This window comes from Pleurodeles waltl, chromosome 1_2 (genome assembly GCF_031143425.1).
Source record: "Pleurodeles waltl isolate 20211129_DDA chromosome 1_2, aPleWal1.hap1.20221129, whole genome shotgun sequence".
NCBI classification, from domain to species: Eukaryota; Metazoa; Chordata; class Amphibia; order Caudata; family Salamandridae; genus Pleurodeles; species Pleurodeles waltl.
In genome coordinates this window covers 1,050,275,521-1,050,291,926 of record NC_090437.1, presented here as the reverse complement: position 1 = coordinate 1,050,291,926, position 16,406 = coordinate 1,050,275,521, and positions in this window count along the sequence as shown.

Below are 16,406 nucleotides of genomic sequence, written 5' to 3'. Positions count from 1 at the left end.
GAACAGCAATCTAATAAGATAACCTCAATGCCCAAGGTGAAGAAATAATACAGTAAAGAAATTTGCATGGTTGAGCTACAAATAGCCAGATAATCATGCCCATACGCCTCAAGAATTTGCACCATACCTGTGCCACACAAGGATGCACAAGGACAATCCAATATCTTGAATTTCAGTAACCAAGACATTCTAGGGCTTTTTGCTGGAGCCCTGTGCCAACTGATATACAGTGGAAAATGCTACACTGGGATAAGTTGGGTAAATGTGTCCCTCTGCCCATGAGAGCTCCCCTGTGTGTTGAGTGTGAGTGCAACAACATGGTACATCTATTGTACATTGCACACACATATTTTTGCAAAAGGGTCAGACCATGGAAGCATAAACAATGCAACACCTCCCCAGGCGAAGAGGACATGGGAGATGTTTGGGCATGAAACTTTGAACGTAGTTAACCAAAGTGAGCTGCATGAAGTGTCACACTTAACAAGCAATTGGTGTTAATGATGATGGAGGTTATCTAGGCAGGTGTGGATACATTCATACTTTTTCACCAGCCCGCAACTATGACACTCTTGTACAATGGTGCAAGGGTGTATGTGGTATTGGCAGGCACCAGCACGTGCCTCTGTAGATCCATCTGGGTGGGAGAGGGTAAACGCTTGGGAGGCCCCTTCTCGCCTGCTTCCCATGTTCCCTGGGTGTTGCACTCACAGTTTACCCTCCCCCACCAAGATGGATCTACAGGGGCACGTGCTGCAGTGGAAGGCTCAGGCCCCCCATTGAAGTACATCTTTACTTTTACATTGACACTGGGTGGAGTCCAGATGTGGCTTAGACCCACCCTCTTAGAAGCACAACTGCCTCCAAACATTGTGCTGCAGGTTTGAGGCTCACATTTTACCTACATTGAGGCCCTTGGACTGCCGCTGCCTCATAGTAAACTGTTTCCAGTCCTCTTGGGGACATTAACTCTGATGACACCACACACTCTAGAGACCTATTGTCTGTTTTGCTGTACTAATTCTGCCTATTGATAGAACACATGGACAATTAATTCAGCACTGTTTGATAATAATCTGTTTCTACCTGAACACTGCTTTCATTGTCACTGCTGTGTGATGAGACCCTGACAGCGGCAACCACCAGAGGGCCCATTCTTTGTGGATCACTGTCTTCAGGTTTTCTAGCTGCCTTTGAACTCCAGTTCTGGACCGGGGGCACTGACAGTTCTCTGACTTCTTTAGAACACCGCATAGACACAGGCGCTACTGACCTCACGCTGTTGCATGCGGAACATCTCAACTTGACTGACAAGGTCCAGACCGCTGTACAAAATATTCTCATGTTGGAACCCTAAGTGTGCAATATGGAAAGTGTCTGCAGACCCGGAAGTAACAGATCCACTTACTGGAGGAGAGGACTGAAGATCCAAAGGGTTGCTCTTGCTGAAATAGCATTATAATTGTTAGCCTATCCGAAAATGCAGAAGGCTCTGACCCTGTCTCCCACATGGTTGCGTTCCTCATCACCCACATCCACAATGTCCTCCTTGTTTGCAATTGAGAGGGTCTACAGGGAACCTATCCACCACCCTCCCCAAGGCTTGAATCCCACCCTATGGTGATTCGTCTGCTAAACTACCACGACTGTGATGCCATACTGTGGAAAACTCATAAAGTACCGGATTTGACAGTTGACAATTCACACATTATATTGTTTCCTGTTGGAAATGGGGAATATGGTTGGCAGTCAGAGGGAATATGGTTGCCAGTCATATTACCCCTTGTCCAAGCAAGGACCCTCACTCTAGTCAGAGTAAAGGAGAACCACCCTCAGTTAACCCCCGCTCATCCCCTTGGTAGCTTGGCAGGAGCAGGCAGGCTTAACTTCAGAAGCCAAAATGACACAACACAGGTTTAGAAAAATAGGTAATATGTATCTAAACAAAACATGATCAAAACAACAGAAATCCAACATACAGAAGTCAAGATATGAATTTTAAAAATAATAAGGGGGTCATCGTGACCTCTGCGGTCTTTTTGAAAGACTGCTGAGGGACCGCCGTGCTGAAGACCGCCAGTGGTGGCGGTTTTCCGCTCGGCGTATTATGAATGTTGGCAGCTCTCCGTCCTTTTTCGGACGGAGAGCCACCAACAGCTATACTGGCAGGCGGCGGGGAAGTGGAGGTTGCTCCACCTCCACCGCCATGCAACAGAACACCGCCTACCGAATCACGTCCTGTGATTCAGCGTGGCGGTGTTCTGTTGACGGTGTGGTGTCGGCGGAGAAGCCCCCACGGACCAGGTAAGTCGATCATCCGTTAGGGGAGGGGGGGGGGTGGGGTGTTGTGTGCGTGCATGCGGGTGTGCATGTTTGTATGTAGAGGGGGTGTGTGAGTGCGTGTATGCTTGCGGGGTGTTGTGTGTTTGGGAATGAGTGCGTGTATGTCTGTGGGTATGTCTGTATGGATGTGTGCATATATGTTTCAATGTGGGTGTGCGTGTCTGACTGTGTGTGTGGATGTTGGCATGTATGTTGGTGTGTGTGCGTGTATGTGTGTTGGTGGTGCCTGCGTGCGTGTCGTGTGTGAGTGAGTAATGTGATGTTGGGTGTCGGGGTGGGCCGGGGGGTCCTGCCACCTTTGGGGGATGGCAGGGGTGGTGGGGGGTGTAGGGGAGGGAGTCGGGTGGTGGGTGGGGGAGACCCCTATCAGTGCCAGGGAAGGAATTCCCTGGCACTGATAGTGCTTACCGCCATGGATTTCATGGCGGTTTCAAACCGCATGAAATCCATGGCGGTCAGCCGTGTCCAAATACCGCCGGCAGTATAGTGACGGCTGCCGGGCTGGAGACCCAGGTCTCCAGCCCGGCGGGCGGAACGGAGTACCGGCGGATGACCATGGCGGTAACCGCCATGGTCATAATTCCAAAAAAAAGACCGCCAGCATGTTGGCTTCTACGCTTCCGCCAGGGTCATAATGACCCCTAAGTGTCTTAATCCTTGAAAAACACAGTGAGAATTCTGTTGCTGCAAAAAAATACCTGGGCAGCGTCAAAATAAAGCTGCACGGGCAAACATGCATCATTAAAGGCCAACGATGTGGTGATTTCTCAATCACAAGTGAGACCGTGCTTCGTTCCTCCTCCACTCGGGTAATAGGTAATATGTATCTAAACAAAACAAGACCAAAACCACAAAAATCCAACATACAGAAGTCAAGATATGAATTTTAAAAAGAATAAGGATGCCGCCCACCAAGATCTGACCGTCATGCGGCCGCCAATGCGGCCGCACCCCCGCCGCAGCCATTTGGAGATCCCCGCTGGGCCAGCGGGCGGAAACCAGCTGGCCCAGCAGGGATCACGGCCGCAACATAGGAGCCGGCTCCAAATGGAGCCGGCGGTGTTGCGGCCGTGCGACGGGTGCAGTTGCACCCATCGCGCTTTTCACTGTCTGCACAGCAGACAGTGAAAAGCCGCATGGGGCCCTGTCAGGGGGCCCCTGCACTGCCCCCAGGGGCCCCACTGCCCCCAGGGGCCCCACGACTCCCCGTACCGCCAGCCTTTTCCTGGCGGTTCAGACCGCCAGAAAAGGCTGGCGGTCAGGGACTCGTAATCCCCTGGGCAGCGCTGCCCTGGAGGATTACTTCAGCCGGGGCCATTGTGGCGGTAAACCGCCGGCCCCGGCGGTGCGACCGCGGCGCTACCACCACGGTCAAAATACGCTGGGAGGCACCGCCAGCCTGTTGGCGGTGCTCCCGTCGTTTTGGCCCTGCGGTTATAATACCGCCAGGGTCATAATGACCACCTAAGTGTCTTAATCCTTGAAAAACACAGTGAGAATTCTGTTACTGCAAAAAAGTACCTGGGTAGCGTCAAAATAAAGCTGCACGGGCCAACGTGCATCATGAAAGGCCAACGATGTGTTGATTTCTCACTCACAAGTGAGACCGTGCTTCGTTCCTCCTCCACTCGGGTGGGTGTGCATCGTTTCTTCTCTCCCGCAAGAGAGTGATGTGTGGATCCCAGATGGGCACCTCAGGTATGGGCAGGCTTTGCGTTGATTTTTCATGCCCAGCGATGTTGCAATGAAATCTGGTTGCACAGTGTCAAGAAACTGCACTGCATGGGGACTTGCGTCGTTAACAGCAGTCGCTGTGGGTGTTGCGTGTTGTTTCTCCAGCTGTGTTGCATCCGCAATGCAGGTGGAATATTGATTTTTGCCATGAGGCTGGCAGCACGCCGTTTATCAGCCGCGGGGCAGGTGGTGTGTTGAAAGTTTCACCGCATGGCAGTCTTTGCGTGGATTTCTGTCCTTTTCCACCCAGTTCAGCCACCTGTTCCTCTGTAGGCTTCGGGGCGTCACCCTCAGGCTCCGCCTCCTTCCGGACTGTGGGAACTTATTGGGCTGGTTTTCCGCACCCCCTGCCCTTCCTCTTTTTGGCAGTCCACTGTTTCAGTCGCCAGGGCTCTTGACCAACCTGATGGGCTGCCATTTGACCTGGTGGATACGCATATCCATCCAGGAAGACCCAACATCTCCAAGTGAGACCTGTGTTCCACCTTCTTCCAAGGGGAATCTTCCAAGTCATTGCCTAGCAAACAATCAACAGGCATGGTTGAACTCACAGCTACAGGAACCTGAGACCCCCCCCCATTCAAAGGGAACCTGCACCACTCTGCACAGGCGCTCTGAGTTGTCCAATGCGACTACTTGGTGAAGCACCCAGGGATCAGTCTGTTCTTCAGACACCAGCTGACTCCTCACTGTAGTCACACTGGCTCCTGTGTCTCTCAGAGCCTCCACCCTCTGTCCATTGATGGTCACCCACTGCCTGTACTTCTTAGGGTTCTCAGGCATGAGGGTTCTCTGGACCATCTCACTGTCCCCTAGTGAGACAAGGATCATCTCAGCTGGCTCCCACCCACCTGGACCCAACTCCTCCCCAAGTGCTACACTGGCCAAACCCTGGGACGGCGCACCAGTGGTGTACTTTTGGGGCATTTGGGGTCCCCTCTCACATGACCCACTTGGTCTCGTGCAGAACACTTACGTGGGTGTCCTCCTGCCACTGGCTTCCCTGTGGAGAACCATGGCTTCTTCTCACTGGGGAGTTGAGGATCCTTACCCTGGGAATTCGTTTGAGGCCCTTTAGAGAACTCCCCCTGTTTACCCTTACCCTCCCCCTTTCTTCTGAGAGGGACCCTGCCCAACCTTGTCGTGGTCTCCCCCATACCACTTTTGGTCCTGGTGCTCTCCCAGTGGTCCGCTTCCTGTGCAAGCTTCCTGGGATCAGTCAGCTTGCTGTCAATCAGGTGCTGGTGCAGCTCTGGAAAACATAAACCATACAAGTGCTCCCAAGCAATCAGATTGTAAAGCCTCTCATATGTTGTTACCTTACTGCCCTTCACCCAACCATCCAGTGACCTGCAAAAAGAATCAACACATTCCAACCATGTTTGGGATTTCTTCTTCTTATAGGACCTAAACCTATCCTCATACTGCTCAGGGACGAGACCATACCTTGTGAGTAGGGCATCCTTCATGATAGTGTAGGTGAGATTCCGAGCATTTCCTAAGGGTGTCAGTGTATCCCTCCCCTCTACCTCAAAGTGCTTCCACAGACCCACCCTCCAATGAGCTTCAGGGACCAGATTCATGCGGAGAGCAGACTCCTACCCCTTGAACCACAAGTATATGTCAACCTCCCTTTTGTAATTCTTCACAAGATCTTTAGGAATGTGCACACTCCTCTCAGGCTGCACTGTGATGTGGCTGCCACCATCCATACTAGATTGGCTCCTCTGATCTATTTCTCTTAAGCTATGCTCAAGAGCCAACTAAATCTTTTTCTCCTCCAGGGCCATCCTCATTTTCTCCAACTCCATCTCATGCTCCCTCTCTGCCTTTCTGTCCTGCAATTCCTCAGGGGTCAGATCCTTAGATGAGACACTGCTACCTCCCCTGGAGACCCTCTCCCTGAACTAACAGGCCCACCCACAATACCATTGTATATGGAATGTTCTTCCTCCTCCTCATGCTCCTCATCCTCTGTGTTCCCTTCAGTGCTCTTGGCTGTCATCCAGGCCCTCAGCACCTTTTGCAGCTCCTCCTTCTTGAATGAGCTCTTAATGGGACAGTCAAAACTTCTACAGAGCTGCTTCAACTGAGCCTTTGTATAGCTCTCTAATTTCTTTAGATCAAGAGCAGCTCCAACTGATGCATCTCCAGATTGGGACATGATGAAAAGTCAACAAAAGTGCAAAGTTCCAAAAGGCAGAAAACAAGTTCCCAATGAAGTTCAGAAGTCAATCAAAGATTACCACAAAAATGGATGTAGGGAAAAATCCAAGAAAAAGCAAAAAGAGAATCATCCTCAGCTAACCCCTTGCAGGTTTTTTGGGTTCACTTCTTATACCCCTTTCTGCCTTTGAAGTAGACCTACTTCAAAGGGAAGTCTCTGTTGTTTACAAGATCCTGCCTTGCCCATGCCAGTCCCCAGACACACACCAGAGGGTTGGAGACTGCACTGTGTGAGGGCAGGCACAGCCCTTTCAGGTGTAAGTGACTACTCCTCCCAGCCCAGTTGGCCCATCAGGATATGCAGGCTACACCCAGCTCCCTTTTTGTCATTGTCTAGAGGAGAGGCCCAACTGTCAACCTGACCCAGACAGGGAATCCACAAACAGGCAGACTCACAGAATGGTTTAAGCAAGAAAATGCTCACTTTCTAAAAGTGGCATTTTCAAACACACAATCTAAAAACAGCCTTCACCAAAAGATGTATTTTTAAAATGTGAGTTCAGAGACCTTAAACTCTATAGTTCTACATGCTCGCAAAGGGAATCTGTGCTTTACTAATATTTAAAGGCAGTCCCCATGTTAACTTATGAGTGATATAGGCCTTGCAACAGTGAAAAACAAATCTGGCAGTATTTCACTGTTAGGACATGTAAAACATCAGTACCTGTCCCACCTTTAACATACAATTCGCCCTGCCCATGTGGCTACCTAGGGCCTACCTTAGGGGTGCCTTACATGTATAAAAAGATACGTTTTAGGCCCAGCAAGTGGGTACAGTGGCCAAGTCGAAATGGCAGTTTAAACTGCATACACAGACACTGCAGTGGCTGGTCTGAGACATGTTTACAAGGCTGCTAACGTGTGCAGCACAACCAGTGCTGCAGGCCCACTAGGAGCATTTGATTTACAGGACCTAAGCACCTCAGGATTACAGAGCTACTTATGTGGGTGGCACAACCAGTGCTGCTGGCCCACTAGTAGCATTTGATTTTCAGGCCCTAGGCACCTCTAGTGCACTTTACTAGGGACTTACTAGTAAATCAAATATGCCAATCATGGATAAGCCAATTACCTACACATTTTGTAAAGGAGCACTTGCACTTTAGCACTGGTTAGCAATGGTAAAGAGCCCAGAGTAACAAAAACAGCAAAAACAGAGCCCAGCACACATCAACAACTTGGGAAACACAGGCAAAAAGTTAAGGTAGACCACGCCAAAGATGAAAAGTCTAACACAGTTGCATGATATTCATCCTCTTATTGATTTTATGGAGTTCCCCGGAGATGAAATATTTGAAAACAGATCATCTGGCTCTTCTTGGTCTTCTTGGCTGTGCCATTGGTGACTGGGAGGCAGCAGATGTCTTTGGTGTGGCCTGGGGTTGGGTGGGGGCTGCTGCTGCTGCAAACCTGAAGTAGTGTGGGAAACCCAGGATGCTGCTTGTTGGGCTTGGTTGTCATAATTCTAGGACCCCACCCTTAGAAAGTTCAAACGTTTTTGCTAGATCAGCTGTCATTTTATCTGCAGAGGTAAAAAAATGTTTAGCTCAAGCTGCAAAAGTAAATAGGCCCTCATTACAACCCCGGCGGTCGGTAATAAAGCAGCGGTATTACCGCCAACAAGCCGACGGTGAAAAAATTGGAAATATGACCACGGCGTAACCCGCCAACACAGACAGCCACTTTAATACTCTGACCGCCACGGCGGTAGCAACAAACACCTTGGCAGTAGCCGCCAACAGCCAGGCGGAAGACAAGGTACTGCTCACAGCATTACAACAGACCTATCCGCCAGCTTTTCTGGGGTGGTACCAACACCATCAAAAGCACAGCGTAAACAGTACTCTGAAGGTAAACGACTCACCTCTCGACACTCAAGGAAGAACCATGACGCCAAGGGCCCGAGCTGCACATTTTTCCAGTGCTGGTGTGCCTCCTCATACACCAGGAACACGAACACCGGCGAAGACTACCACGGTGAGCACACAAGGGAGGGGGGAGGAAAAAGAGAGTGACACACACACGCAACACCCCCACCTCCATCCTCACCCCCAACACCATACACACTAACAGATGCAACAACATTACATATACACCCGTAACCCTCAGGAATAACGCAACAACAAAAGGAATTGAGTAAAGTGAGTGTAATAGTCCAATTTAAGATAAATACGTTCTTAAATCAATAAACAGTGTGTACAATATATACAATTGGAGGGACAATGCTCACTCCAAAATGTCCGCGGCCCACAGGGCTATATCACATAGGACAAGGCCACACTTGACTCCTGCCTCAATACGGAGAAAACACTGCTGGGGCATCAGGTCAAAAATACACAGGCACCTCAGGGGGAAGGGGTAGCACCTCAGCCGGAAGATGGTACAACGTCACTGCTCCTGGTGGGGCTACATACCCTCTGGGATGTCCTGGGGAGTGCAAAGACACAGTCTCTCAAGTGGGGGGTTGGCCCACTGCTTGGTCCTGGGGAGTGCAAAGCCACAGTCTCTCTAGTAGGTGGTTTGCCCACTGCTTGGTCCTGGGGAGTGCAAAGCCACAGTCTCTCAAGTGGGTGGTTTTCCCACTGCTTGGACCTGGGGAGTGCAAAGCCACAGTCTCTCAAGTGGGTGGTTTTCCCACTGCATGGTCCTGGGGAGTGCAAAGCCACAGTCTCTCAAGTGAGTGGTTTACCCACTGCTGGGTCCTGGGGAGTGCAAAGCGACAGTCTCTCAAGTGGGTGGTTTGCCCACGGCTTGGTCCTCGGGAGTGCAAAGCCACAGTCTCTCAAGTAGGTGGTTTTCCCCAGGTTGGTCCTGGCTTCTCCACTGGTTCTGGAGGGGGCTTTGTGCCCAGTGTGCTTCATCCTGCCAAAGAGAGGGTTAGTGGATGCCTTCTTCTACTGGTTCTGGAGGGGGCTTTGTGCCCAGTGTGCTTCATCCAGCCAAGTAGGGGTTTAGTGGATGCCTTCTTCTACTGGTTTAAGAGGGGGCTTTGTGCCCAGTGTGCTTCATCCTGGATGGTGCAAGGTCACAGTCTCTCACCTGGGTGTCACACCGACAGGTGTTGCAGAGGCCAGGATGCACTGCAGCCCATGTAGTCATGACTACACACTGCTCGCCGGCGGTGAGGGCTGCTCAGTGGATGGCAGTTGCGCTGCAGGTGGCGGTGCTGTCAGTGGTGGGGGAGGCTCCAGACCTTCCCCTGCAGCCTCGGACAGCTGCTCACTGGGGCTGCTGTTGCTAGCAGTGGTGCTGCTAGCAGTGCAGGTGGTGGTGCTGGCGGCAGGGCAGGTGGCGGTGCTGGCTGTGGGGCAGGTGGCGGTGCTGACCGCGGTGCAGGTGGCGGTGCTATCAGTGGTGGGGGGAAGCTCTAGCTCTTCCCCTGCAGCCTCAGATGGCAGAGGTGACATGGCTGGTGCTGTGGGCCCCTTCCTGCCCTTGGCAGATGGTAGTGCCTCCTTGCTTCTGCCAGCTGGTGTTCCTTTCCTGTCCTTGCTGGCTGGTGGTGCCTCCTTACCCTTGTTGGCTGGTGGTGCCTCCTTCCCCTTGCTGGCTGGTGGTGCCTCCTCCTCCTTGCTGGCTGGTGGTGCCTCCTTCCACTTGCTGGCTGGTGTCCCCTTCTTGCCCTTGCTAGACGGCAGCACCTTCTTGGCCTTGGCAGGTGGTGCTGGCACACTGGCTGTGCTGACCGGTGCCTCCTTGGAGCCTCTCACACCTGCAGTAGCTGCAGAAACCACAGTGGCCGTGGACTGGGTGGCTGAAGTACTGGGCTAGGTTCTGGCCTTCCTGGCCTTAAGTGAAGGACGGGGGAGGGGTAGGGAATAGGTCAATGGTGGTGAGGAAATGCTTCTAAGGGACAAGAGGGTGAAGGTTTGGGAGTGGAGGAAGATGGAGTGGTTGTAGGAGGTGTCTGCCTGCTGTGTTTGGGTGCAGGTGAATGGGCTGGATGCTGTTGTGAGGTGGATGGCTATTGGGTGTCTGAGTGCTTGCGTTTGTGTACTTTGGGAGGAGGGGTCACAGACACAGTAGAAGAGGGCAGAGGGGACGTGTGCATGGATGTGGGGGTGGTGACTGACAGTGAGGGGCGTATAGTGATAGGCATGCTGCTGATGGAGGTAGTGGATGAGGATGTAGTGCATGCAGATGTGAGTGTAGACGGAACTGGGAGGAAGGTGGAGGAGAAGGAGGATTGGGACACAGTGGAGGCAGTGGATGTTGGTGTGTCTGCATCTGGATGGTGCTTATGTGAGTGCCTGTGGGATGAAGTGTGGTGCTTGTGTTTGCCTGAACCACTTCTGTGTGTTGATTTGGGTGAATGCAGGTCTGAAGGTGTGCTTGGGATAGGCTGGGCTTGAGGGGATTGGGACTGGGTAAAAGAAGTTGGAGGGGGAGGCTGGCGACAGGGACAATGGCTGCCATCAGTGAAGAGGCCAGTGCCTGGAATGCTCTCTGTTGGGCCGCCACACCAGAGTGAATGCCCTCCATGTATGCATTTGATTGTTGCAAATGCCCTGCTAGATCCCAGATGGCATACAGTATGGTTGGCTGCCCAACAGAGAGGGATCTCAGGAGGTCAATAGCCTCCTCACTGAGGGGCAGGGCCTGAGGTGCCTGGGGCAAAGGAGATGCCCACCCTCGTGGGTGAGCTGGCACGGGAAACACGCTGAGGGGCTGCTGGGAGGGCAGTGCTGGTACAGGGTGGCGGCTGTACCTGTAGTTGGGGTGGGCACAGAGGTATGTTCCACTGCCAGGGAGCTGTCGGTACTCTCCCCCCCTGTCTCCGTTGTGGTGCTCCCCTCACCCTCCGTCCCACTGGTGCCCTCACCGTCAGTGTATTCGGCCTCCAGGCCCATGTGGGTTGCAGCTCCCTCCGTCACCGGTGCCTCTGCTCCTCCACCGGATGATGCTAATGCACACAAGGTCAGGGTGACAAAAAAAAAAGGGGAGGGGAAGAGACATAGGATACACTTAGTCAATGCCAGCAACAACACTACTGTTGGCGTGCACAACTCACAGGGAACAGCCCTATGCACTAGGTCATGTACTACCAATTACAATGCTAGTCACCATGCCATCGGGGACATTGCCTAACGCCATTAGCTGCACACCTGAAACCCACAGGACCCTGCCCAGTAGCAGATGCCCACCAACATTATTGTGGTTGGAGTGCATCTGAGCTTGCCCATCATGGAACCTACCCTACAATGTTTGCCCTGGCCTAGGGACACCCACAGCCCACAACCCCCACCCAGGTAACACCTTAACGTGCGAAAAGTCAAGAATCTGAATCTGCACTCACCCCATTGTGGCTGCTCTGATGTCTTTAAGCGCCCATCCAACTCCGGATAGGCCACAGCCAAGATGTGGAACATCAGTGGTGTTAGGGTACGACGGGTACCCCTTCCTTGTTGGGAGGCCAGCCCCAGCTGGGCCTCCGCCATCTTCTTGTCCAGCGGCACAGGTCCTCCCACCGTTTGCGCCAGTGGGTGCTCCGCCTGTCAAAGACCTCAGGGGCCGCACCTCCTTGGCGATGGCGTGCCAAATACCTTTTTTCTGATGGGCGCTGACCTGCAGAAATAATACATGGGAACAGGTATTAGTCATACCGTCCGGACTCTCATACTCATGGCCCACCATATCCCTCCCATCCCCTTACGCACATACATTGACCACCATACATGAAGCACTCAGCCCAGGACTCCTCAGCCCTCCCACACAAGGCTTACACACACAGCAATCCATACATTCATGCCCCACACATCATGCTCACAGTGTACTCACCTGTTGGTCTGGAGGACCATAAAATAAACAATACTGGGGTAGAACCCCATCCACCAGTCTCTCTAACTCCTCCAAAGTGAAGGCAGGGGCACTTTCCCCAGACACTTGAGCCATGGTCGTTTCCAGACACAGGTCACAGCAGCACTTGCAGAGTAGGTCCTCTCCTTTTGAAGGTCAGGTAGCAAGTGAGTGAACAGATAGGAAATGGCAGTCATGTCCGCAGCAGTGCATACTGTCACCACCAGCGTACATCGCCATTGGCTCCTGGAACCCGTAGGCCCCAATGATAACCAATGTGGTGTTGCACGGCGGTCATTGTCCGCCTCCCGCAACGGTGCACAATGCCAGCGGAATTACCTAATTTCCACTTGTCCCTCCTCACAGGTCAGGCAGCTGCCATTTCAGGGGGGCACAGACCATGGCACCTAACTGAGTCACTGCTGACATAGGCACATCAATTGACTTACTAGATCACATACTGCTTCAGTAAAACAAAAATTGCATATTAATCTGAGTATATGTTGAAAAATGACCTTCTGCTCACTGTTTTTCACCCTAGAGTTCAACGACTGAGGATGAATAGGAGATGGTGACATCCTTCCATGTACAGACCCCTGGTGGACCTGGTGACAATGGAAGACAGGCACATTATCCTAACCTACAGATTTGATAGGGCCACATTCCAAGAGCTGTGTGCCCAATTGGAGGCAGACCTGATTTCAGCTATCCACCACCCCACTGGGATCCCCCCTCTAGTGCAGGTCTTGTCAGTGCTCCATTTCTTGGCAAGTGGTTCCTTCCATGCGACAGTGGCCATGGCATCAGGGATGTCAGAGCCTATGTTCTCAAACGTGCTGACCAGAGTGTTGTCTACCATGATGAAACACATGCACAGCTACATCGTATTCCCTCAGGTGGAGGATGTGGCCACAGTGAAGGCTGACGTCTATGCAATGGGACATATACCCAACATCATTGGTGCCATTGATGGTACACATATTGCCTTTGTCCTCCCCCCCCCGGAGAAAGGAACAGGTGTTCAGAAATCGAAAGAGCTTTCACTCTCTGAATGTGCAGATGGTGTGCTTGGCAGACCAGTACATCTCCCATGTCAATGCAAAGTATCCTGGCTCTGTGCATGATGCATTTATCTTGAGGAATAGCAGCATCCCATATGTGATGTCTCAACTCCAGAGGCACCGGGTGTGGCTTATTGGTGAGCCATTGGTCCCCACCCAGTTGATGTAGGTATATGGGTGTGGGTTTGGCCCTAAGGGTGAGTGTGTGGCTAACAGATATCCCTCGATATTTGCAGGAGACTCTAGTTACCCCAACCTCTCATGGCTACTGACCCCAGTGAGGAATGCCAGGACAAGGGCAGAGGAATGTTACAATGAGGCACATAGGAGGATCATTGAGCGCACCTTTGGCCTCCTGAAGGCCATATTCCGGTGCCTCCATCTAACAGGTGGATCTTTGTACTACTCACCCAAGAAGGTGTGCCGGGTCCTCGTTACATGTTGCATGTTGCATGTTGAACAACCTGGCCGTGAGAAGCCAGGTACCTTTTCTGCAGGAGGATGAAACTGGGGATGGTCGTGTGGCAGAGGTGGAACCTGTGGCCAGTGACGAAGAGGAGGCAGAGGAAGAGGATGTGGACAACAGAATTACAATAATTCAACAGTAATTCCAGTGACACACAGGTAAGACACTGTAACTTCACCTTCCATTGCAGTTTTGTGTTGGACATTGTACATGGCAGCCTGATTTCTATGGCCACTTATTGTACCCTTTGACATCTCTATTTTCAGATATCTGTGCCCCACTCTGGCTCCTGGTGTGTTTACTGCTGCCCACTACAGGTCATACTTATGTAAATATAACTATACATTTGAATTGCAATGTTTACAGCTTGTTAAACTAATACATATTTAAATCAATTGACAGACTCCATACCTGTATTAGTTCCTAGGGTGTTTATTTCTGTGATAACATGTGTAGGGGGTATTGCAATGGGCTGGGTTGATGGTGGAGAAATGTCCAGGATAGAGGCCAGTCTATTGGTATCACAGATGCATTGTCCAAGGGGGCATAGGAAGTAGAGCTATGTCAGTTAAAGGTGGACAGGGTGATAGAGTGGGACACAAGGGTGACAATCAGGAGAGTCTTATTTCCTGGTGGGGGTCTTTGCAATGTACTCTGGCTTCTGCTTGGATTGCAGGGAACTTTTGTGTAGTGGTTCTCCTTCTGCAGAGGATGGGGTGGTGGTGACCTCTGATTCCTGTGGAGGGCTTCCTGTCCACTTGCGTCGACAGAGGTGGAGGGCTGTTCTTCAGTGTGGCTAGTGTTAGGGGCCGGTTGGTCTGCCACTACCTCCCTCATGGTGTTGGTCATGTCTGTCAGTACCCCTGCAATGGTGACCTGGGTAGTGTGGATGTCCCTCAGGTCCTCCCTGATCCCCAGGTACTGTCCCTCCTGCAGCCACTGGGTCTTTTGCAGCCTGGCCAGTATCTGGCTCATGGTCTCCTGGGAATGGTGGTATGCTCCCAGGATCTCTGCAAGTGCCTCGTGGAGAGTTGGTTCCCTGGGCCTGTCCTCCCCCTGTCACACAGCAGTCCTTCCAGCCTCCCTGTTGTCCTGTGCCTCTGTCCCCTGAACCGTGTGCCCACTGCCACTGACCTCAAGTCCCTGATCATCCTGTGTTTGTGGGGTTGCCTGGGGTCCCTGTAGTGGTGGACACACTGCTGATTGACGTGTCCTGGGGACAGAGGTATGGGCCCGCTGGGTGGGTGCTGTGCTGGTGTTTCCTGAGGGGGGAGGCTCTGTGGTGGTTTGGGAATGTGGCTGGGTCACTGACTGTCCAGAGGTCCCTGATGGGTCAGTTTGCTCATCCTGATCCAGGCGTGCAGAGCTGTTGTCATCTCTGTGGGTCTCTTCTGTGGGGGGACTAGATGTTGCTGGCACCTCCTCTCTGGTGACATTGTGTGGGGGTCCTGTGGGGATGTAAGTTCAGTGTTATTGTTTCTGCGTGTGACATCTTGTACATGGGTATGTTCCCCTCTATGGTTGTTATTACCAAGGCAGCGTTGGCTTGTGTGAGTTGAGATTTGGTTGGCTAAGTGGTTGTCACTAGTGTGCATAGTGTGGTGATGGGTGTCCATGCAGGTCTGTGATGGGGGTCCATGCATTGGTGTTGCATGCAGGGCTTGGTATTGGGATGGGTGGTTTGTGATGGTGGGGTATATGTGAGGTGGTGGAGTGAAGGGGGTGATGGTAGAGGTAGGAGTTTGTGATGGTATGCAGGTGGGGGGGTAAAGTAGTAAAGATTTGAATTACCAGAGTCCAGTCCTCCTGCTACTCCTGCCAGGCCCTCAGGATGCATGATTGTAAAGACTTGCTCCTCCCATGTTGTTAGTTGTGGGGAAGGAGGTGGGGGTCCACCACCAGTCCTCTGTACAGCTCTCTGGTGTCTTGCAACCACGGAAGGCACCTTCTCCCGTAGGTCGTTCCACCTCTTCCTGATGTCATCCCTGGTTCTTGGTTGCTGTCCCACAGCGTTGACCCTGTCCACGACTCTCCGCCATAGCTCCATTTTCCTAGCAATGGATGTCTGCTGCACCTGTGATCCGAATAACTGTGGCTCTACCCGGATGATTTCATCCACCATGACCCTTAGCTCCTCCTCAGTGTATCTGGGGTGTCTTTGTGGTGCCATGGGTGTAGTGTGAGTTGTGTGTGTGAGGGTGTGTGGGGTGATGTGTTGGGGTGTGTGCTGTGAGGTGCGTGGATGGGGTATGGGTGATGGTGTTTTGTGGCTCTGATTCAGTGGGTGCTCCTGGCTTGTCTCTTTGGGTCGTGAAGGGTTGTGGGTAGTGTGGGTGTGTGTTTTATATTGGTGTGTGTGTATTTTGAGTGCGGCGGTCTGTACCGCCAATGGTTTACTGCGGTTGAATGACCGCGCAGTGATTCGTGGGTCATGATGCTGTGGGCGTTTTTCTGTTGGTGTAACGGTGTATGTTTTGGTACTGCCAGTTTATCACTGACCTTTGGGCTGGCAGACTTGTGTGAGTGTCTATATAGTGGTGGATTTCTATGTGTGGGTCATAATACGGGAAGTGGTATACCGCCGCAGTCGCAGTATGTTGGCGGCAGTCACCATGGCAATAAGCGGCATTTACCGCCAGTGTCATAATGAGGGCCATAATGTCAGGCATTGTTATACAGCTATATGTTTCTGTCCAGAGTCACTCAAAATGATGAGATAGAGATATGGACACCACACCTTCATTACAAAGACATATCCTACTTGACCAAGGTAAATTATG